Genomic DNA, 23305 nt, shown 5'->3' with positions numbered 1-23305 from the left:
AAAAAATTGAAAAACTTTTTAAAGAAACCTCCTAATGTTATTATTCTTTATTTAAATTAAAAGTTTCTAATGGCCTTAAACGATAATTATATTTATAATTTAAACGATAATTTATTTATAATTATTTTTATACTTAAATTGTGGTGTATTTTTAATAATTAATTTTAGTTAGGATATTTTCATCATAATCCGGTATTAATTAGTAACTCTGTAATATTTATATGTGTAAGAATCATACAAGTTAGAGAGTCCTGGATTCTAGCAAAGATTTAGAAAGTTGTATGAGTACAGAAAGAATGTACAGTCTTCCTCCACTAGTAGGGTTTATTTTAGTTGGGTTTCTCGACAGTTGGTGCCAGAACAGTTGGGTTGCTATAAATATCATGCTTAATATTATTAATATAAATTTTTAAATAATATATTTATAACATAAGATATTAATTGAACATTGGCAAGCACAAATGTTGAATATGCAACCCATCTATTGAGGTAAATACTAAGGAGAAACCCAACTAAAATAAATCCAACCAGTGAGAGAGGACTGTATTATATTTTTGTAGTCAGCACCTATTGGATCGTGAATAAATTTAGCAAAATAAATTTAATGCACATAGATAGAGTAACATCTGCAAACAAAAATATAAGATAAATGATCAGATCTCTGTCTTCAAGTTTGTCTTATATTCTATGTATAGAACTATAAGTCATATTATTACGTTAAGCACTGTATACTAATGTTTTGAATATGTTTCTTTTATTATCATACAAAACAAAATAGCACCAGCTAAAATATGACCAAGTTATTTAATTTCGCAAATACAAACATTCAGTAAAATCACCGAAACGAAAATGCAATCGTAAAACTGCTGTCACGGCTGCCGAAATTGCAATTTACAAAACCAATGACAAGGGAAATTAGACGTCAGCATGATTTGCGTTTGATGGGGGGCAAAGAGCAATTCCACATTCCGTTCCACGGGCGGTGTACGTTGCGCGCATAGTTGCAGCGGCAAAAATGTTGTGCTCGATGGAAATCAGCTTAAGTAATTTTAATTCAATCATTTCCATGTACTGGGCCGGATCGAACTGTGCACTCCCGCACTGCTACTCCCATGGTAGCAAAATGGGGTGCCTGAGTATTGCAGGCGTCCTAAGACGCAAGAGAACGGATTGACGGGAGGGGGCAAAGATATTAAAGGATTATTTTTTGTGCCTTTCCCGAGTGTTGCTATTGATATTATTTTCTACTACGGAAATGCCACGGGCAGCATGCTGTACGCCGAGGACTGTAGCGATGAAAACCGGTAACGATGCTACCGGCACAAACCGGATCCGTCCAATTCCTGTGCCGTCTCGTGATCGCGCCACTCGTCACCAAAGCCCCGAACTGCACAGGGCAGTAAGTCCTCCGACTCGACTTCCTTAAGCTCACCAAAAACCCCCCCAATCCGAACGATATGCTCGGCATGCAAGTCCTGGCTTATGGTGATTATCTTCGATTTCAATTTTCGACTTTTGCCCTCACCGCGCAGCTTTCAAAATACTTTCCACTTCCAGCTTCCGTTCCCGCATTTTTTTCCACTCCAATTCTTCCCGAAGACTCACGCTCATTGTCAATACGGTTATAAACCTCCCCCCTTCCCGAAACCGAACGCCGGCTCGAAATATTTGCAGGAAAATTGAAGGAAAGAGTAAAGAGTGTGGGTTAATTGAAATCAGCAGCAATTTGGTGAACATTTTTTTCTGTTTTTTCGCCCTGTGTGTGTTGCTTACTGTTCCATTGATTCGAATTTTTCAACTTGTGCTGGGTTTGCTGCGAAGCTGGAGATGGTACGGATACTTGCACTGCACTAGCGCAAACGTTGCTCGTTATTTGATTTTGGGTGAGTTGGTAGCAGTTGTCGTACGGGTGGAGGAGCTACGCTTTCGAGGATGCTTTTAGCCCATGTTCGTCTGCAAACTTCCAATTTTTCATCCCTGAGGGCACCCTGAGCAGCTTCATAACTTGGCTGATTTTTGCCCATTTACCACCGGTGCCCTGCTGTACCAATCTTCGGTTCGCCCTCACCGGGCCCCGATCTTTGTGTTTGGTGGTTGCTTTAATCTCGTAATGGTATGGTAATATTTTAATTATCCTAATAGCTTTAACCTCGGGGTGGAATAGCTAGGGGTGATCGTACCTTCCACTTGAAGCTTTGGCCAATGGTGGTTTAAGTGAAACCGCACCGAGATGCACTTGGAGATGCGGTTGGGAAAATGGAGAGCTGTGCGGTGCAAACATCACCAGCATAAAGCTTTAAAGCGGGTCAATAATTTTAGTTTTAGCGGGGTTTTTAGATGATGAGGCAAAGCGGGAGCTTTTTCTATTCAAATTGTACTAGAATATGTTGGGGTAGATATGGAATTCCATCCATCTTCTAGTGGAATTTATCTCAGTCTTTCATTATGTTCAATTTGAACTAGCACATGTGGATGTAGATCGGAAATTGTCGAATATCGTATGGAAGTTGAAAGCTTTTGCAAGTGGAAAAACAATTGTGCTCAAAGCTCTCTCGATTAAACAACATGGGAAAATGGGATTATACAATGGAGAATCTAATACAGCTTGCAAAAGTTTTAGGATTCCATATCTACCTCAACTAATTCTAGTTTAACTGGCACTGAGTCCAAAAATGGGGCCAATATTGCCACTTCAACTCGAAAACCCTGCATTACATGCGTTGTTTTCCATTTCTTACTCAATTTATGGCATTTTAAATAAAAGTCAAGAGTAAAACCCCTTAATGAAGTAGCTTGCAAATTTAAAACCGGACCGTGTACGTGTGATAAATTTGCTCATACTATATTTTCATTTTTCATAAAAAAACGAGACGGCATGCTGCACGAGGAAGTGGACGAGTTTCTTGGAAAAATAAAATCCTTCCCAAAAGTCCAGTTGTTAAAAATAGAAAGGCATCTATTCTTTCCACCAATTTGTATGGCACGTACCACAACAGTCCGGGGCCAAAGCCTTGCCACATTTTGCGTGACGGCAAATAGCTCGGAAAGGTAAATTTTCGGTCCATTTTCTGTCATCATTATGATTATTATTATTGCGGTACCTTCCCTTTTATGCGATGCGATGGGGCACGGGGGAAAAAGGGGAAAACCGTTTTATGCCCGCCTGGAGGATGTACATGAAAAATAGGACAAATGAAGAACTTTTCCCTTTTCCCTTCGCTATGGCACTCTCTTTCTTTCTTTCTTTCTTTCGCTCTCTCTCTCTCTCCTTTTGGTCCGCGGGCACGGACTGTCTTGGTCGTTTGTCTCGTGTGTCCTTTGCATCCGCCATCATAATATGTCAAAAGATGGCTCCTGGCAGCACGGAGATAGCACAAGTTTGACCATTTAACTCGGGATGGACCTTTCGACCAGTATCGGGAAGGTACGGTCAGGATGGTGCAAGGAGCAAGGAGGAAAACGCAAAAGCACACAAACGAAAGATGAACAAACTTGCGGGGAAAAAGGAAACAAATGCTTCGCCGCATACGGAGCACTTTCCGATGGGCGAGGGTCTTATTTTATTGCCTCGCCGTTTTGTCGCCGGGCAGGCGGATTCGGAATAAATTTGACATCAAGTGAGGCGTGAGGCTAATATGGTTCCGGGGGGGGGGTGGGTCCGGACCGGTAACACCGGCACGGAATGAAAAATTGGGCCCCGCGGCTACAAATTGTTCTTCGCTTTTTGCAATTTGCTTTTTGATCGATCAGTTTGCGCCGTTTGCGATTGCTCGCGGTGGGTTTGCGTTCATAAAACGGCGCGAGGAACGGTTCACAGAGGACATAAAAGAGACACACGGTGCGCTGTACCCGAAAAAACGGAAGTTTTGTGATTAATGTTTGCGGGAGTGAAAGTTACAGCTTTATTATATTTTCTTTGCGACACTGGAAATGTGTTTTTTTTTTTTAACATTGAAATACATATTTTGATTGGAATTAGAAATGTTTTGTTTGTTTGCTATGGATTTTAACTTTTAAAATTGCAGCGAACAATATTAGGTAGCAAACAAGGCGCCAACATAGTAGGCTATAAAATAATATTTTTATTTTGCACCACCCAAGAAAAAGGATCAATCATTCCAGAAAAGGGTGCACCGGGTGCGGCCCATTTATTTTCCAACTCATATCTCCAGTGTCCTCCGTTTGACCTTCGCTATGAAATACCGGTCCGGTAAAGCAACATTTGGAGATCGTTTCGAGATGATTAGTGTTCCACTTTTTCAATCTTCTTATCGTTTCAAAATGAGAGTACATTGTTAAAAAAAGGAATAAAGCTAAAGGTGTTTATTGCAAACAGACAAACAGACAGACAGAAAAAAAAACAACTTAGAGATATGCGTTTTTGAGGGTCATTAGTCAGCGTCAAAGAAATTTGGCGAATGTTTGCCAGACGAGACATTAACGAAGCTGGTCAGGGCAACTGCTCGAGCTACAGCCAGAAGTGACCACGTCAACAATTTATTTCATTTCTAAATGGTCAAAGAAGCGCTCGGAGAAATTTTCGACCGTCAGCACGAAACGAAACGAACGTTGCTTTGACAAATGAAAATAATAATGAGTTTATGATCATTTCGTAATTTAATTTTTTTGAAATTTGTTTTATGGTCGTATTGTAATTGGTTAACAATGAGATAGAAGAAGTTGTAAAAGCGCGATCCAAAGTGTGTTTGAAATTTGAAAGAAATTAACAAAGGAAGTTTGGTATAAAATATTCAATATTGAAAAATATAAAATATAAATATAAAAAAAATATAAATATAATATAAAGTATAAATATTCATGTAATATAAAATAAAAAAAATATATTAAAAAAATTTATATAAGTATATAAAAAATATTCAAGAAGTATCCTTGTAAAAATCATCTATTTTAAGACAGACACAACATGCTTTCCAAGCAGTATCTAATAAGTGATCTGGAGTAAGAAGTACAAAGATTGGAGGGTGAAATACAAAAGAGACCATGTTCTTCATACATAGTCCATGCTCAGTATCTTTGAAGAGGAGATATATAGCTCAAGCACGAAACATTCGTCTACCAAACGTAGAGCAGTCTTCGTCTAAGCTCTGGACAGTGACCACTTGGTACACTATCATCCACTACTACACATCATGCGAACCTTCAAATAGCACACAAATGATGGTACACATGTTGCAAAAAAAAAAAAGGAACAAGTGGAAAAAAATCTCCTTCGAACCTATTTTAATGCAGTCAGGCAGGCTTGTTTTGCTTTACCCAACCCCACCCCAGCTAGTGCATGTTTTGAAAACCTCCGATCCGTACCGGAATTCCGAAAAGAAAGACAGAAAAAAAGGTAGATTGTTCTGCAACGACACGACATGACGTGAAAGAAAGCTTCGAACTGAGACGCTGCCGTCAAAGAAATTGTAACTGACTTTCTATTCACGTTACCGGTCAGTTCTTTCCTGCGCTCCACTCGCAACGGAACTACTGCCGCCAACGTTATCTTTCGAATGGAAGAAAATACTAACGAACCGCCCTTTGTATGAGTGCGGTCCGGTGCTTTTTTTTTTGTTTGGCCGTTCAGTTCATTCATTTTCAAACGGCACGAATTACTGGCAACACTCAGACATATTTCATTTCGACTCGAAGATCCCTGACTTTGCGTCATCGTACGTCTAGACTCGTGGTTTTTTTTTCTTTTCTGTCGGCTAATGGACTTTATTGGCGGGACCGTACTGCAGTGCCGCGGTGGGCAACGGCAAGAATTGCATACTTTTAGTAGCTTTCGTCTTTTGAGAAAGGTTTTTCAAATTTAAGACGGTACTGAAAATGTAACAGATGGCAAGGGGCAATTAAATTGTTGAAAAGATTCGCTTTATATGACGGACGGAATATTTGTGAAATAAGGGCTATTTTAACGGGAAGGTAAAACCTTATTTTTGAAGCAAAAGAAAAAAAAACGCTCTCCAATAAATACGTTTTGTTTCGAGCAAAAAGTCAGCACGTGTCGATTCACTGCCAGCAAAACCGTAAACAATAGAACTCCATTATTCATTACAATGGCGATGTAACGATGCAGTTTTGCCGGGGCCAATGCACATGCACCGTTAATTCCGTACATTGGAAATTCGGTGCACCGTACGGTGTACCTTTCCCCTCGCTGACCACTGACACTCCTAAACGACCGTTAAAACGTTTCGAAATGGAACGGCTCGCAAGGATCGCAAGCAGCGCAACAAAAGCGGGGCAAAAAGGTTAACCACCGTTTTTGTTTCGATGTTTTTATTGTTCGCGCTTTTCCTTTTACAACCACAAAAGGGCTTGAAGTAAACAAAAAAAAAGAAGGACAGCGAAGAGGAAAAAAAAACATGGCGGAGCAGGTTGGTTTTGCTTACTGGCATCGTAGTGTGCTGTGACGTTTTTGTGTGGCGGGAATGATTTCTCGATTGCCCGCCGGAGAGCTATGGACAATAATGTTAGGTTAGGTTCAGACCTTTGGCCATTTGCCAGCACCGAAGCATCGGGGGCTTGCAACCCTATGGGACAAATAACTTCGCTTGTCCTTCAACGGCACAAACCCAGCGCCCATCGGGGTTTTTGGGGGAAGTGGACAGCAATAAATAGCTCGTTGCGGTGTCTAAACATAAAGCTCTCGCTGTTGTGGGATTGACCCAACGTGGAGGTTAGGGAGCGTTAGTGAAGTTCTTCGTGAAGAAGCGAACCGAACCAGGCCGTACGACTCTATAGATAAGCCCGTTCGGTCACGAGGGGTTCTTGCTTGCACCGCCCAAGGATTTCCGTCGGCGGTCGCTTCAGTCGCTGCATCTCAACCCCCGCAAGTACTGCCCAGCACCAGCTCGAACCGCGGGGCCGGTGATCCAATCGATTTCATCGGCATCGGCTCCATTAGCTCAAACGAACGGGCCCCCGGAGCTGGTTAGGCCAAACGAAACAAAACGGAAACACCGTGCCCGACGCACGGTTCCGTGTTCCCTTTTGCACGGTGACCACGTGGGTTTTTGAAAATCGCATTGCCAATCGAAAGGGAAAAAGTGGTCAGGTTGGTTGGTAGCCTTTTTTTTTTTGCTTGTTGCTGCAAGAAATTGCAATTGCACCGATGGCCCGTACCGATGTGTGCGGTTTTCTTTTGACCGTATCGGATGGCCGGAAGCGAAAAGAATTGGCTTTGGCGAAAGGTTATTCAGCTAACGAAACGCTTTATCGCTTTATTTCGCGGCTATATCTGGTCGTGCTCGTTCTCGAGTGAACCATTGAAAGGTAAGTGAAACGAAACAAAAAACGGGCAAAACAAACTGAAACGAAGCCAATATTCAATATACCAGTACCATTCCGGCACAACCGGATCGAAACAAGGGGGTTTTTGTTTGAGTATTTTTCCGCAGTATTTTTCTTTCTTCTTTTTGGACGTTGCTGCTTCAAACGTTTTCAAACGGAGAGCACAATTAAAAACTAGTTGACCCGATCGGGTTGCCGTAGAAATAGATTCTGACTAGTACCAGCCTTACCTCGGACCGCAAGCGACGCCGTCTGATGCATCTCGAACTTTTTGCGGTTGCCAGTGCTCTGGCCGGCACATTTGTACGTGCCGGCGTCCTGGTAGACAACGTCCTTTAGCGAGAATTGACCGGTTTGGGCGTAGCTGCCCGTGCCGAGCGCTTTCAGGCGCGCCGATGCCGAGTCCAGATGCGACCAGCACCCGAGTGAGCCTGTTTTGGGAGAATTGGCAGGAATGTGTGCGTTATTGAGGTTATTGTATTGATTTTATTCGCATTCCGAAGGATGGTTGGATTTATCGTGATAATAGATTTAGAGATGGTAAGAGATTTTAATTTACTTCGTTTGGAAGGTTGAAGATTGTTAATTGAAACTTTAAACTTCATTATTTGTGTACTGTAAGAATTAATAATAAAGAATTCGAATCACTCTCCTGAAGCACCAATCGACACGTTTACCTACATCGGTTGCATCCGTTTCGGGTAGTTCCATTTCAAGCACGCTCGCAATATAAAAAACTTCCGGCCGGATGTGGGAAGAAACTTTGGCCACCTAAGTGCAAAGTTTGGCCGATAGGCTGATAGGCACTATTTTTCTTTCATTACCATAAAAAAGTGAGCTGCAAATCGGATCATTGCAACTTTCCCAGTGCGAGATGCCCTACCCCGAGGCCTACTGGGATGCCGTTGCTAGAAGGAAGCCGCTTCCATTGCTTGAAGTGGTCTCGTCTAGACACCGGTGGGCCCTTCCTTTGATGCATTCGAAGCTGGTGCTAAGCTCTTGAGTTGTAATTTTGATTCCATTTGCCACTTCCGAGTACCAAAACCCGGTTCCGATCTTGGCGGATCAGTATGTAAATCATCTGACTTCTCTCCTTTCGGAGTACGGTAGTTTCCCCGGAGTCACCAGCAGACAGGGTGGCAGGGATTTTGAGCAGGAATTTACAAAGTTGGTTCAACGAATTGCAATGATGGTGAATTTCGCCAATGCCAACGGAGCAAACCTTGGAACACTTTCCAGCGTAGCCGTCTGGTACAACCAAGATAGCTTCGTGTCACATAATTTTCCCCGGCAGGAGTGTCTTGTTGGAAAAAGTCGTGCATTCTCATTTCGGTCGCCCGGTGGAGTGGCCTGGCTTAAGGCGGCAGACGGTTTGTGCAAATGTAAACGGGAAAAGTTGTTCTTTCCACACGGAGGGCCGGGATCTTTCAGGGAACCAACCTCGAGCAGGTTGGTTGGCTGGTGCCCAAGAAATTGTACGGAAGTGCTCGGAAGAAAGTTGATGGCGATTCCCATGCAAGTCATTCTTCGTTTTTCGGTGAGCAGTAGCAAAGGTAAACGCATATGCAACCGTGTTGTCTCAGCGTCGGACTGTACCTATGGCTGATGTCGTTGATGCTCCAACTCTCCATCAGCAGGAGACAGGTCGCCCGCTTCGGGGTGAGAGTGAGCTAGGGGCGTTCCGAAAGTTGCAAACAATTTAATCTTCACAGTTTTATTTCGTTCGACGAAACCATACCTTGCGGGCACTGCAACGTAACGGAACCACCGAGTTCGACTTCCATTTGGCCGCCACCCTTGAAGGAGTTGGTTCCGATCGGTAAGCTTCCGGGAAAGGGCGCTCCGATTGAAGATCCGGCCCCATTGGTGGGTGCAAAGGCGGCAGAGGATGACGCAGGGGACGACGACGAGGATGATGATGATGGTGATAGGGATAGATCCTGTTCCACCGGTTCCAGCGTTACATCGACCGGGTCGTCTGGAGAAACGGTGGGTAGAAAGATAAACAGCTTGATTAGAAAGCAACTTCCAGGAATTAATGTCGATGACTGTTCACATGCTGGTAAATAGTACGGAGTGGCGTTGGAATGCAAATATCTTCCAGAGCTGGGCAAAGAAAATAAATCTCGAAACTCAACTCGGCAATAGAACTCTTTGGGATGGAGAGATCCAGACTTTAATGTCGATTTAAAGTCATATTTTTTAATTAGTGTTGGGAAAGTATTAGTTTCTTTGTTTTTTTGAGAAAAATGGAATAATCATAGCAGGCTAAAATGAATCTCGCAACACACACAACGGTAAGACGCATACTCACATCGCACGCTGAGATAATATCCGATGCTCGAGTACTGGAAATTGAGATGCCTCGAGGTACACTTGTACCAGCCCGAATGTTCCCGCCGGATCGAGCTAAAGTTGAGAAATCCATCGCCCGTTTGCGGTACCGGCGGATCACCGTCATCCTTCTGCCACAGGGGCGTGCTCGGTGGGTTCGAATCGACGTCGCACTTGAGCGAAACTTCAATGCCCTCCCGTAGCGGATACCCAAACCCGGGCGTCCGCGTGATGGCGAACGATGGAGTGTCTGCACCGGCAGTGGAAAAGGTATTAGTAAAAGTTAGTGAAATGTACCGAAATTTTGCCGGAAAAAAGCATCCCATTTCATCCTCGCGGTGGGGAGAGGGAGTGTTTGGGGGCGTGGGGGGAGAGGAGGAGAGCTGGGGGTGGGTTTTCCACGTCTTATTGTATGGTGGCTGCAGTTGCATATTGCAAACGGAATCGAAATCAAAAAGCAACGGCAACGCCAATATGTGCTGACGCAACCGCCGGAAAAGCACGCACGCGAATGAGAAAAATGTGGATGGCTGGGCCATTGATATGACTAATGAAAAATTCCACTCACACTGCACATCGAGCAGGATCGAAGCGTTTTGGCGCACTTTCAGCGTCGGGTGTTCCATGATGCAGAGGATGCGGGCGTTGTGATGCACCCGGAAGATGGCCGGAAGCCGTGCCTCCGATATAGCACCGGCGTTGATCTTGTACGGTTCCTTGTCCTGCAAAATGCGGGTTGGGGAAAGAGAGTGAGTAGCTAGTGGGCCTGGGGGTTGAAGCTGATGAATATCTCCAGTACGTGTTGCTTGCTCGGTGCAGGACGCATACGGGCGACATAGAGCGTGAATAAAGACAAAAAATGCTTGACGTACGGAAAATGTTTCTATTTTGCAAAAAAAAAACCCGGTTCTGTCGGTTTAACGGATTCGACAAGCCATCGGCAAGTATTGCACCGATTCCCGGTAGAACCCCCGCCCCTGAAGATCGAGTTTTGCCCGGGTTTAAAGCATGTCGCTCGGTAAAACAAGTTTTTTACCACCGTACAACAGCGGGACAACGGCGAGCTAACTAACCTTATCCTTCTTGATCTCCTGCAGCTCCAGCACGTCGTTCGATAGTTTCTGTGCGTGCCTGTCGAGGCCGGGACTCAGCAGCACTTCCCAGGTGAGTGTGGGCCTTGGGTTGCCACCCTCGCTGACACAGGCGAGCGTCAGTTCGGCATTTTCCTTCACCGGGATGAACATGTTGCCCGCATCGAGCCGCCGGGAATCGATCAGCAAATACGGCACCTTCGGTGGATCTAGATAGACGTGCGAATGCGGTACGGTGCGGTTAGTCGTGATTGAAATCTTTCAAAACTGCAAAAGAAAGCAGCTTTTCCTGCTGGAAGAGCAAGATTTCTGCTCTGCTCACTTGAGAATTCGTATGTGTGTGTGTGTGTTTCCTAGCTGAAACGAGGAATCAGTAATGTTTCCGAAACTGTGATTTATTTTTATCACCATCACCCAGCCAAGAAGAATGTGAGCAAGTGGGCACGCTCAACTTAAAACTGATACCATCAGCTCAAGTCAGTGGTGGCGCTGCAAGCACGCCGAAGGAAAAGTCAAATGATGTGGAATGGAATTAATTTTAAGGAACACAGGCACACTGCCAAAGTGCTATCATTGGCGAAATATGAAAACTTTGCTCTTATCCTTGAGCTTAATCCAATTTCAAGGTCCCGAGCCAGCAGTGCTGAGCTGCCGGCTGAGTGAGTGGGATGGATTGTTAAGCGAGAGCGAGCAAAAAATGAATACTGCTCGAACTCGCTAGTGATGGGTAAAAAACAATTATTTGCGGAGTCAAAATACTCCGGAACAATTAGGTTTCACGATAGAAAACCGAACAAACAGCCAAATCTAAAAACTAAAAGACTTTAAAAATATACAAATAAACTGAGCAAAAACCCCAAAGAATAGTGAAAAAATACCAAAGGAAAGCTGTGCAATGTTCGTGCGTAAACTTTGAATGCGATTCGGTATCGAATCCGGCTTGACTTCAACATTATAAAACACCAGAGTCAATGCTTTGACACCTCAGTGACACCGTAATGGACATCGGAGTTAACTCCGGAGTAATCCAGATGTGAGTCCAAAATATTCCATATATAAATCTGGATATAAAAATCCAGAGTCAAATCCAGATTAATTTAGTGTCAATTTTGAAGTCGACTTTGGAGTCGAGTCTGGAATCAACTCCGTAGTAATCCAGAGTTACATCCGGAGTCGATTTCAGATAATTCCGGAATCAACTCCGGAGTTACACAGAATTAAATCCGGAGTCAATTGCGAAATCTTCTGGAATCAAATCCACATACGACTTCCGACTAATCCGGAGACGACTCCAAAGTAATCCGGAGACGACTTCAGAGTAATCCGTTGAAGACTCCAAGGTAATCTGGAGATGTCTCCGTAGTAATCCGGAGACGACTCCTAAGTAATCCGGAGACGACTCCAAAGTAATCCGGAGACGACTCCAGAGTAATCCGTCGAAGACTCCAAAGTAATCCGGAGACGACTCTAGAGTAATCCGTCGACGACTCCAAAGTAATCCGGAGACGACTTCAGAGTAATCTGGAGACGACTCCATAGTAATTCGGAGACGACTCCAAAGTAATCCGGAGACGATTCTAGAGTAATCCGTCGACGACTCCAGAGTAATCCGACGACGACTCCAGAGTAATCCAGCGACGACTCCAAAGTAATCCGGATACGACTCCGGAGCAACTTCAGAGCCTACTCCGGATCATTTTCGGAGTTGATTCCGATTTTCCTTCTACGGCATGGGAATGGATTCATCAATCTGTTCCGGAGTGTTCCATCACTAGTCCATCCGCACCCAGCAAGCGATTGATTTAGTTTCCAAGCTGTTTGTTCTTCTGTTTCCGGCAAGATAAAAACTGAAAAGCAAACCTAACCCAAAGCGTCCATAAAGAGCATTCGCCCCCCAAAAAAAAAAGGTGGCCGCATGCAATGGAACGGGATGGGAAACTTCATTTCCCGGCTGGTGGAGAAGCAGTACGCTACGTTTCCGGCGGGTTTTCAATAAGAATCAATCGTGGTTGCAGCGCTGGCAGCGCTCGTTTAACGAGTTGCCATCGTGGTGAGTATTTTTCTTCTTCCCCGCACCCTCTTAAATGGCCCGCCCCAAAACCCACTTGGACTGGAAAAAGAAACTTTTGACATGATCTGGTGAGTCGTGGCTGGCGGAAACTTACCCAGCACGATCAGCTTTATTGGCCGTCCATTGAAGAAGAATCCGCGCGCATTCTCCGCCTCACACTGCCACACGCCATCATCCTCCAGCATAACGTTCGAGATTGTGAGGGCGCCGAACGATTCGCGCACAAACCGGATATCAGCGGTTCGTGACTTCTTGTCCATCGCGTGCACTATCTGGCCGTCCTTGAGCCACACGCCCGTTGTAATATCGGCGTCAACCTCACAGTTTAGCCGCACCGTTTCGTGCTGGTCCGCGTACACCACCACCACGTTGTCCTCCACGTTGTCCCGTTCGTCCGCCGGGTCGCGTATGATTGGTCGCAATGGTAGAGCTAATGGTTCCTCCGGTGCGTTCCCGTTGCGCACCGCTCGAGGAACTTTTCCCATTAGTCGCCGACCGTCTGGCGTGGCGACCGGGACAGATGACTCCTGTTCGACACTTGTCTCCAGCAGATCCGGTCCATTGAGAAAGATGATTTGTTCGTCAAAGTTTCGCCCACCGAACACGGCACTGCTGGAACCGAGCGTTAGATCCGTGCCGGTCGGCGGTACGGCTGGCCCGCTGCCATTTCGGTGGGTGTGCACCGGTGTAATGTAGACGCTGTCGTCGAGCAGTATGAAACTTGCCGCACCGGGCTGCACCGGGCGTTGCGCTCCGCCGTAATGGTGGCTGTCAGTTGTCACCGAAGAATGTGACGCCATAATTGGTCGTTCCCGGGCGCTGGTAGCGAAGTGTGAAAGTGGATGCGTCTTCCCGGGAGCTTCCGTCGGTGGCAAACTTTGCCCAGCCGCCATTGTCTTACCGGGTGCACTTTTCGGTTGCGATGGATGTACTCCCTTGTGGGCGACGTCGGGATCTAATTTTGTGTCTACCACTGGAGGCTTTCGGCTAATTTGTTGATCTAAATTACTCGCTTTTAAACTATCGATCACAGCTGGGCTTGTTTCGGTGTGGAGACCGTGTGGGGCAATGTCGTCGGAACGCCTACCAGGAATCCCATCATTCCCGTTGTTTGAGTTGGTTGCTGGCATGGAAATGTCGGCTGCCGTTTCTAGCTGAGATGAGAGGAACAAGTCGTTCCGTACGAGGGATTTTCCACCGACGCTGGAGAGCGGTGAGGGTTCGTTATCCGTTGGTGCATGATACGCACGGTTCATGGCTGTATTTGCCGATCTTTGGTAGCGTCGTTTTCTAGAAGGATCGTTTACATCCTTCACGGTAGCCTTGTGTACACTTGGGCTCGGAACATGCTGCACATTCGATGGGTTTTGAGCTGTTTTATCGGCAGAAGTTACGATGCCCGGTCGGTGTTGGGGACTTTTGAAGTCCTGCCGGCGCCCGTCGATGGCAGTGTGTAAAACGTTATCTAAATTGTTATACGCTACATTTATCTTACGTCTATTGTTTACCGCGCTTGGGTTGGCTGTCACAGGCGCGGGTGCGAGCTGTGAAGATCCTTTTCGCTTAGCAGTTATTTTGGATGATATTGCATCGCGCTGGGTGGAGGAACGATCGGTTTGAAAGTCGTCGAAGTAGAATTGATTATTATCTAAATTTCGGTGGAAAATATGTTCCGCAGCTGTTTCGCTGGCGCTGCTGTGCTGCGACGCAACGACAGTCTCTTTGTGGGCCAAACAACCTGCAAGTGAAGTAGAAAAAAAAAGAAAGGTGGAAATGAGACTCCCAGATCAATCCCAGTAGATTCATTTATAATTTTGAATTTCAGTCTGTTTCGCACCGGCACACTTTAAATCGTGGCACGGAATCTCATGTGCCCATAAAGAGCTCTAATATCATCACCTCCCCACTGGTGCCCTATTACCTTCAACCCCGCGCGTGCACGTGAGTGAAGATGTTAAATCTTTAATGTCAGCTGAGTGGCACTTGTGAGTGGTGCCATCATGACGAGACCGTCTTGAAAAACCATCGTCATTCGATAGCCCAACTTCAAGCTTCATCACCTCGCAAACGATGAACCAATTCAAGCGGAACAAGCGGCACAACAAAAAAAAGGTGAAAATGATTTTCTTTTTTTTTGCACCGTGTCCCGCTTCGTTCGTTCGTTCGTTCGCGTGCGCAGCCGGGGTGTCATCTCATCGTCACCTGCTTATTTATTATTTCAAGGGTATGCTTGAAGTTCGGCACCTGGGTGCCGCATGCGGACGTCAGATCAGTTTACACCGTGTCCGGGCACCGAAAGTGCCATCGCCGAATGTGTTCGGCATCGAGACGGCGGTTGTATACAATTTCAACGTGTCATCGAGGTGAATGAGTTCTGTTCTGGTGGAATCAAACAAAGCGCGAGGGCAATATTCTGTTTGTTGCCAGTTCATTATTGGAAGTGTTTGAAAAGTTTGGTTTCATTTCACATTGTTAAGTAGGGCGATAGCTTGTTATTGAGGCATTGGCAGAGGTATTGTTTGTGGAGCGCATTTGATTCATGATTTATATTGTTTGGTACAAAAGCTCGAAGAAGGAGCATTTTTGGGATTTCTGAAAGGAAAAACTACCCGTTATATTAGAAAGGTAGTATAACCATTAGAGTTACACGTCGAGCTTCTTCGACAGAGCACGCGAAGGATTGGTCCATTTGCTGAAGTCTCAGTGCGAAGGTAACGGAGTTTTCTCGGTGAACCAGAGGTGGTGATTCGTCTCCCAGACTTTCCCGTTAGTTGCTCCTTATCCAAAGCTTGGGGAGTCTTTTCATACAGAAGGGGGTAAGGTGCCAAGGACCAGAGCTCTGATAAATGAAACAAGCTGTTTTTACTAAAACTGTTTTACAAAAACATATTTATTGAACAATTGCTCCCGCTTATATAGCCATTTTTTAAAAAAAGGCATAGCTTGCTTAAACTATTTTCTACTGCGGTTTACAATTTTACATTTTCGTATGGTTACTTCGATTCAATATTCCAAGATGCAACAGTTAGAAATGGTATACATTCAAGAGTATATAAGGAAAAGGTTTAAAATTAACATTTTTACAGGGTTCGCAGTGCTACTGTTCGTATTTTCGTTATTTGTTGGTAGAATGATATGCCAAACTGATCAGACATTCTTGAATCCTTTAGTTTTTGTACAAATGTAAAAACAAAAAATATACATATACAGGTAGTCCCCGAGATACGCTATAATAGCGGATCGCTATAACCCGAGAAATTCCGCTTAAGTTGAATCCTGGTGCAATTTTGTTTATACTTCAAAGTCACAGAGTTGGATGGTAGCGGAGCCGGTCTTCACACGAACGAACCGGCATATTCGGCTACGTGGTAAAATAAGTCGATACGGCCAGGCCGTTCTAACGAAACAAAAAAAAAAGTCACAGAGTCGACTACCTTCTCTGCACTTAATTTAGTCAGCAAATCAGGCGATTTTTAGAAAGATTTCATTAAAAAAATTTAATAACAAATGTTTTATATGACAAAAAAGGTTATTATGACCAATTTTTCATCTTTCTGCTTAGATTTTGTGTTATAAACCTGCTCAACTGTCAAATTTCCAAAAACTGCGTATTTCTGAATCCGCGTACAACAGGAATCGCGTATCTCGGGGACAGCTTGTATATATGAAGGATGGGTGTAGGATTTGAACCACCCTGTGTTGCGTGATGGTAACACTGACTAAAGTGACAGTTTCGCGATGAAGAAAACGGTGAGGTTGTGCATTTTGAAGTTGAATAAAGTTTTCTAAACTAAAATAAAGTAAAGATTTATTTTACCTTTCACTCTTTTTCTACATGTATATTATCTTGCTAACTTTAAATTTAAACTATATTAACTTGTACTAACTTTTCTGATTATTAATCACCTAAAAGGGTTGTTCATTTTCTGCAATTTTGATGTAATTTTTTCACATTTAATCTTCACCTTTCCGGCGACTACCACTTGTACACCCGGCAGATGGTTAAGGGCATTTTAATTGACTAAAAGCAATAAACGAAAATATTGCATCTAGGATTTATGCGCAGCCATTTTAAAATATTTCACCAGGAAGTGGATGAAAGTTTGACTCCACATCACAAGGGTTATGTGCTGTGAGTTACTTTTATAATTTTTCGCAGCATAAAACTTCAGCACTGCGGGTCTGTTGTCTGATGGCGCTGTTATTATCCTGAAGAAATGCATTTGCGTTTTCCGAAGCGAACAATATGGCGCCAGCAAGCATAACGCAAAAGCCACGTACTATGGCAGGGCGCAACATCTTTCAATGCGAGTAATAAAGAAATATTTCTAGGCATCCTCACTTTATCGACGTTTACATCCGCCGTAAACGTGTTTGCAATTTGCCGTACAAGTGTGCATACATGTGTAGTTGTGTGTGTTTTTCTTTCTTTCGTTTACTCTTGTTACTTCCTGTTTGCGTTGATGAAATTTTCACGACTTGCACGGTAGGCATGATCCATAAAACGTTCATTGGCATTCGCTATATCTTCCTTACGCACTAGCTACTAGAAATCACAATCTGAGGTACGATTGGTCTCTCTCCCTTCCCCTCTCGCCATCAAAATTGTCCGCAAACAATGCACAATAACATAAGAAAGCCACAAAAATCGTTGACAGGAACAATAAGCAGTCCATTCGGCGTAAGTGTGCGCAATAATGAAACGCGACACCGCAACGCGCCATGACACCGCTGGTGGCTGACATCGACTACCGAATGGATTGCCGGAAGAATTTGCAACCGTGACCGGGATGTACCGTGAGAGGGGGTGATTGGAGGGCACAACGGAGAAAAAAGTCACTCACTAAAACCGATGACTCAGTTGACTTTTATCACGGCATGATGGCCCTCATGGCCCATGGTTTGTTGCCGTGAAAATTCCGCCCCTCCCTTTCCTCCCCTCTCTCTCTCTCTTCCCAATCGCAACCATTCTATTCTCGCCTGGGACGCATTTTCATTTTACGACCACACAGGCACCCAGACTTTGGGCAACATCTTCATGGGCGCGCGCGTCACATGCAGCGATGGGTTGTTGACGTTAAATCTTCACCGTGTAGCTGTGTCCCTTTTTTTTGTTTTTGTTACGCTTACCGTATCCTGCCGTTGATTATTTTTATAGATTTGATGATCTAATTTTATGAGACGTTCAGTTTGCACGACTTTTTTTTTGTTTGTATGTTGCGTTATCGGTGGCCTCGCCTTATTTGCCGAGGCTTGTCATGTATTGTTTTTGGGTATTGCCCTTTTTCCTGGCCCCCCTGTTGGTAACAAACTTATGGATGTAAGTGTGTGTTTGTGTGACAGTTCGTTTGATGTTGGCCAGGAGGAACATATCCGAATGGTGACTCGTTGAGATTTTGACCACGTTCTTGAATCGTACAGAACGGAAGGGAGAGAGAGAGAGAGAGAGAGAGAGAGAGAGAAAAAAAAGCAAAAAACCCACCAGCTGGCCACATCCGTTGAAAAGTTTCGCGAGTCGTGTTTGTGTGTGTTTGTTTTGTTTTGATTTTTTGCTCAGTTCTCACTTTTACGACCAACAGCGCGCCCCAAAAGTTCGGTCCGAGGGATCGTGAAACTTTAGCGAAAACGGTTTGGTGGCCGCCGCTCACCAGCGTTCACAGCCTGTGGTGTGGTGTGGGTCCCGGGTTTTGGGGGGGCGATGTTTTGGTATTAGGGAAAATCTTCTACTTCCAGCGTCAGAGATTTTTACGATGGAACGTTTTCCATACCCCTCGGCACGCGGGTGCTTTTGTTTCGATTTTGGGCCCGTTTGGATGAGCCCTGCACAACGGTGCTTAGCAGCTAGCTCGGATAGGATCATTGGTCTGCTGGGGCGGTACTTTCCCCCCTTTCCCGCCTGACACTAATCCCTTAATGCTCATACGATCTTTCACCACTAGGCTGGTTGCCAACCGGCTGGTGTAGGCTTTTGCTGCTTTCTTTTGTTTGAGTGGGGATCACTTGGGTACTTCTAATAGCTTAGACGGGGTTTTGGGTGCACAAAACACAAAAAAAAACCCCTTCATGGTTTTCGATCGTGATACCGGTCGAAATACCGGCTCAACCGAACGGTGCCGTCTCGGGATGGATATCTCCGATTGTAAAAAATAGGTATTTTATGCGAAAAACAGCTAGCACTAGTTAACGTTTACCTACTTCACCGGTGCCGGTGTCATGGTGGTTTTTTTTTGTGCTCCGTTTCGCCATTTTCCGGGCGGCACAAGTGAGTGCATTGATTCGAAAAGTTATCGTGTTAAGAATGGCGAAACGCGACAACAGAAAAAAATGGTGCAACAAAATGGTGCCAAATAAACATGCTCGATAAAACTTCAAAGTATATGGCCTAGCTGATTGAGCAAGAAGCGTTCATGTTAGTGTACACATTTGTTTCTTCCGGTAAGTTGTATCATTTCTTTTAAGCTTAAGATTTCCTGCCTTACACATTTTTGTTTTATGCTACCCGAAAGCAATACAATCAGTGCATTGTGTTAGCTTTTCCTGAGCACCAACAAAAAGGATCGATCCACAAAACTTTTGAGCAACTCCTTCGGGTGCTTCGAAGATGAACGAAAATGGTTAACGTCGAATGTGTTGTCTGCCGCTGGGGTTTGAGCTGCCACGAACGTGCTTGCGCATGTAAAATCACGAATTTTCTGGTTGATTTGATTTATTTTTGCCACACTTTTTTTTCGGGGGGAGGAAAAATCGTTTGCCATAAATATAAATATATGTGAGTCGAGGGTTTTTCCTTTGCTGCAATAGAACACTTTACACGGATGTTTGCAAGTGCGTGTTTGACGTTGCCAAGTAGAATTATTAAATGTGCTATCGTTCGATAGAATTTTCTTTGCAGTGCTTTAGAAAGGATATCAAATTTTCTTTTGTTTTATCGTAAATGCGAGAACTCCACATTTTAACTCTACTGTAGCAACGATATCTAAAAGAGGTCTTATTAACGGTTAAGAAAATAGAGCAAAACCTCACTCTTGGGAGGTTTATTACGCTCGATTCTTATCAAACAAACGTTCAGCGAGCTATTAAACGTTCGACGTCGCTCCTCGAGCAAACAAAGACAAATAAAAAAAAAAAAATAAAATAAACTCAACCATGTTCTGAGCGTCATTAATCTTCGCTACATGCTTGTGTACTAACGGACCATATCGTTTGCTTGGATGGTCGATAGAAAGAAAAGCTCCAGAAAACAAACCTCTACATGAACATTGGTGTGTGTGTGTTCTTTTTTTCCGAGTGGCGATGAAGAAATGCTGCTTTATGGCGTTGGGAAGCAATGGTTCCTTCGATGTGTCATGTACTTGGATAGCTTTTTTTGGTCCCCCCCGCCCATGTTCAGCACTAATCAGCAATACGGAATGGTGCTCGGGTAGGAAGAAAATTATACGCGTTTATAAATCTCCCCTGGTCAGGGGATGGGAATGGTTGCTTGGATACCATCTATCAAACGGAACACTCGCAAGCAACCAAGAACAGGCGGAACCAGTAAATGATTCGTTTTGTATGATGTGTTGTATGCTTGTTCTGTATAGGAGAACATCGTCTCTGTATGAAACAGTCAGTAATTGATTTTAGTGCAAGGGTAAGTAGTTGAGATAATATAACCACCCTTTGGAAGAATTACGTGATGTTTCGTCTTTAGTTCAGCATAATATCTTATTCTTCGTTTAACAATCACAAGACATCTGCTTAACAAAAATAAAAAAAAAGAACTATTCCACAAAACGACCAAAGTCAAGGGTAAACTTGTACCAAGAAGGAATGAAAATTAATGGTTTCTTCTACATTGAGCCACACATTTCGTTCGAGTCAGTTAGCCGTTATCGGTCGGGTGCTTTTTTGCCGTTGAAAGTTTTTTTTGGGTCAATAAAGTCCCTTCCTCCTCCTCATCCTCCCGTTTCCCTCCCTCAGCCAGTGCCATGTACCGGTTGACCCATTGGCCAACATGATTTTTTTTTCTTCTTTGGTTTTTATTTTTATGACCATCATCGTCGCTAGCTTCCGTTACGCTAGCATACTCGCCCAGACACAGCGCCTCGCTTTTGCGCGGCCGAATGATGATGGCACGGGCAAACGTTTGCTTTAGTAGCCATAAAACTAGGTTCATGGTTTTCTAGAGATGCCGGGTGGAAGCCCACGGACTAACTGGATGCCAGGAGTCATAGTCTGTAAACGGCATGTTTATACGTGACTTGACACCAAAATCGTAAGAAAGAAGACGCTTCCGTTGGCAGACAGTTTCTCGAGAAGGAGTTACCAATTTCGGGTAGTGTGTATGTGTCTGTGTGTGTATTTTTCTTACTTGTGATGCGTTTCGGAAGTCAGAAAATGTTCCAGATTTTTATTTAAGCAGCAATAGGGGACTTTCGTTTGAGAACTACCAGGCGCCTCCATTGCGTGTTGGTATGAAGCACTGGGCGTCTCCATCAGTGGGAGGGCGCATCATTTTGTAATAAAATGTTTGATAAAATCCTATATTTTATATTCGTTAAGGGAAATGTATTGAAATATGTTTTTTAATAAAATATATTTGAAAATTGTTTGTTTTTCATAAAACATTTTTTTTATTGGAAATAAATATTTTTCAATTAAACGTTATGAAACATCAACTAATAAATTGAAGAAAGTCGGATTGAACGGAATTGCTGAAAGAAATGTTCCAAGCACTAATACATTGAACTCATCCAACCATTTAGAGTCTAAAAGATATGAAGTGAAACGAAATGGAAAGCTCCACAAAAAAAAAAATCCCAACCGTTCTCGAACCAAATAATCTCATCTTCCATCCTACCGTCTTGATGGAACGCTATCTACTGCGACCTACAAACGTGCCTGCCGAACGAGAAGATGGTGATAATGAAATTTTATTCTGCTCACTTTTCCAATTATCGGAAGGGAAACGCGATCGAAGTACGTTCGGATTGCTTTTCTCGAAACAAAAAAAAAAAAAAACAAACGAAATGCTTTGCTTTGGGAAAGCTTTGCAGTCGTCAAATGACAGACGCAATACTATCTGGCCGAATGTGCCGCTGTCGATAAAGCAGCACAAAGCGCACCAATTCGGACGGCAGAAGAATCATCCGTTTCGAACCGAAGTGGAAACCTTGTCATAACCGGACACGGAACGTGGCCGGAATCCGGTGACACACTTTAGCAGCGCTTCACATCCAGTCCAGACGGGGGACTGAATGAAATAAAGGATGCCGGTTTTCGCATATCCGGTGGCGGTGACCAACCGCTTCGGCTTGCTTGACGCAACCGTGACATGATGGATAATAAGCGCCAAAGTGAGAGTGTCAGCTAAAGGGTAATGTTGGGTGAGTGCGATTGATCATACTTCTGCCGGCGAAAGAAATCCCACCGAGGAGCAAGATTCTCGGTCAGTTTGGAGCCGTTTGGGGCAGTGTGCAGGGTATGGGAAACGAGGCCAAGAAGGGAATGGAATCCAATCCGTAAGAGTGTAAGGTTTTCCGCACCGTTGGATACGTGACGAATGGGAGAAAGTACAGAACGATTCGATATGGTTTGGGGGCAACAATAAGACAGGCAACGGCCTTAGTGATTTAGTTCTTTGTTTTGCACTCTTTTGTACTCTAGTATTCTTCAAAACAAAATAAAGAAGAGAAGACACAAGAACAAAAAATTAGTGTTTTTGAATCTAATATTATTTTGGGCCAGTATGAAGTTCCTTACTTTTTAATTAGTTTTGATTTATTAGAGTTAAACCACCTGGATATCGAAAAGATAATTTATTCTTATTGAGTTAAGGGTTTACAAAGCTGAAATTATGTAATATTGAAATAATAAACCCAGTAGTAAAGAATAGTTGAAAATTTTAAATATTCATTTTTTAAACTAAGGATTGAGAAGTGCAGAAGAGTTGATTAATTGATCCGTCTCTTAGTTTCCCATTCTTGCTTCAAAATAAAAAAAAGCTGTTGAATTTTTTATTTAAGCAGCAATAGGGGACTTTCGCTTGAGAACTACCAGGCGCCTCCATTGCGTGTTGGTACGAAACACTGGGCGTCTCCATCAGTGTGGGGCCGCATCGTTTTGTAATAAAATGTTTGATAAAATCCTATATTATACATTCCTTAAGGGAAATGTATTGATATATGGTTTTTAATAACATATATTTGAAAATTGTTTGTTTTTCGTAAAACAATTTTAATTTGATGTTAATAAAAATGAAATAACCAAAATAACCTTTTATCTTCAAAATAACCATAATTCTCATTACTGAAAAACGTAACATTTGTGAAAAATAATTGTTTTAACTTAGTAAAGAAAGATGAACCTTTTCATATGATTCTGTTTTCACTTAACTGAATCAATAAATTCCTTAAAAACTTTTGTTTATTTGATTTTTAACCGAATGCAAACTCCACGAGATGTATTTTTGGACAGCGATATCTTTCCACTTCATTAGAGACAGTTTTTTCGCTTGATGAAAGTAAGT

General features: G+C 43.6%; 1 pseudogene; it reads right to left on the bottom strand.

Annotated features, from left to right (window-relative positions):
* The window catches only part of LOC128300140 (uncharacterized), a 43277-nt pseudogene that overhangs the window by 5015 nt on the left and 14957 nt on the right, over positions 1 to 23305 (bottom strand).

The sequence above is a fragment of the Anopheles moucheti genome, chromosome 2 (genome assembly GCF_943734755.1).
Source record: "Anopheles moucheti chromosome 2, idAnoMoucSN_F20_07, whole genome shotgun sequence".
Lineage (NCBI taxonomy): Eukaryota > Metazoa > Arthropoda > Insecta > Diptera > Culicidae > Anopheles > Anopheles moucheti.
The sequence above is the reverse complement of the archived record's forward strand: the minus strand, read 5'-3'. Positions and strand labels throughout refer to the sequence as shown.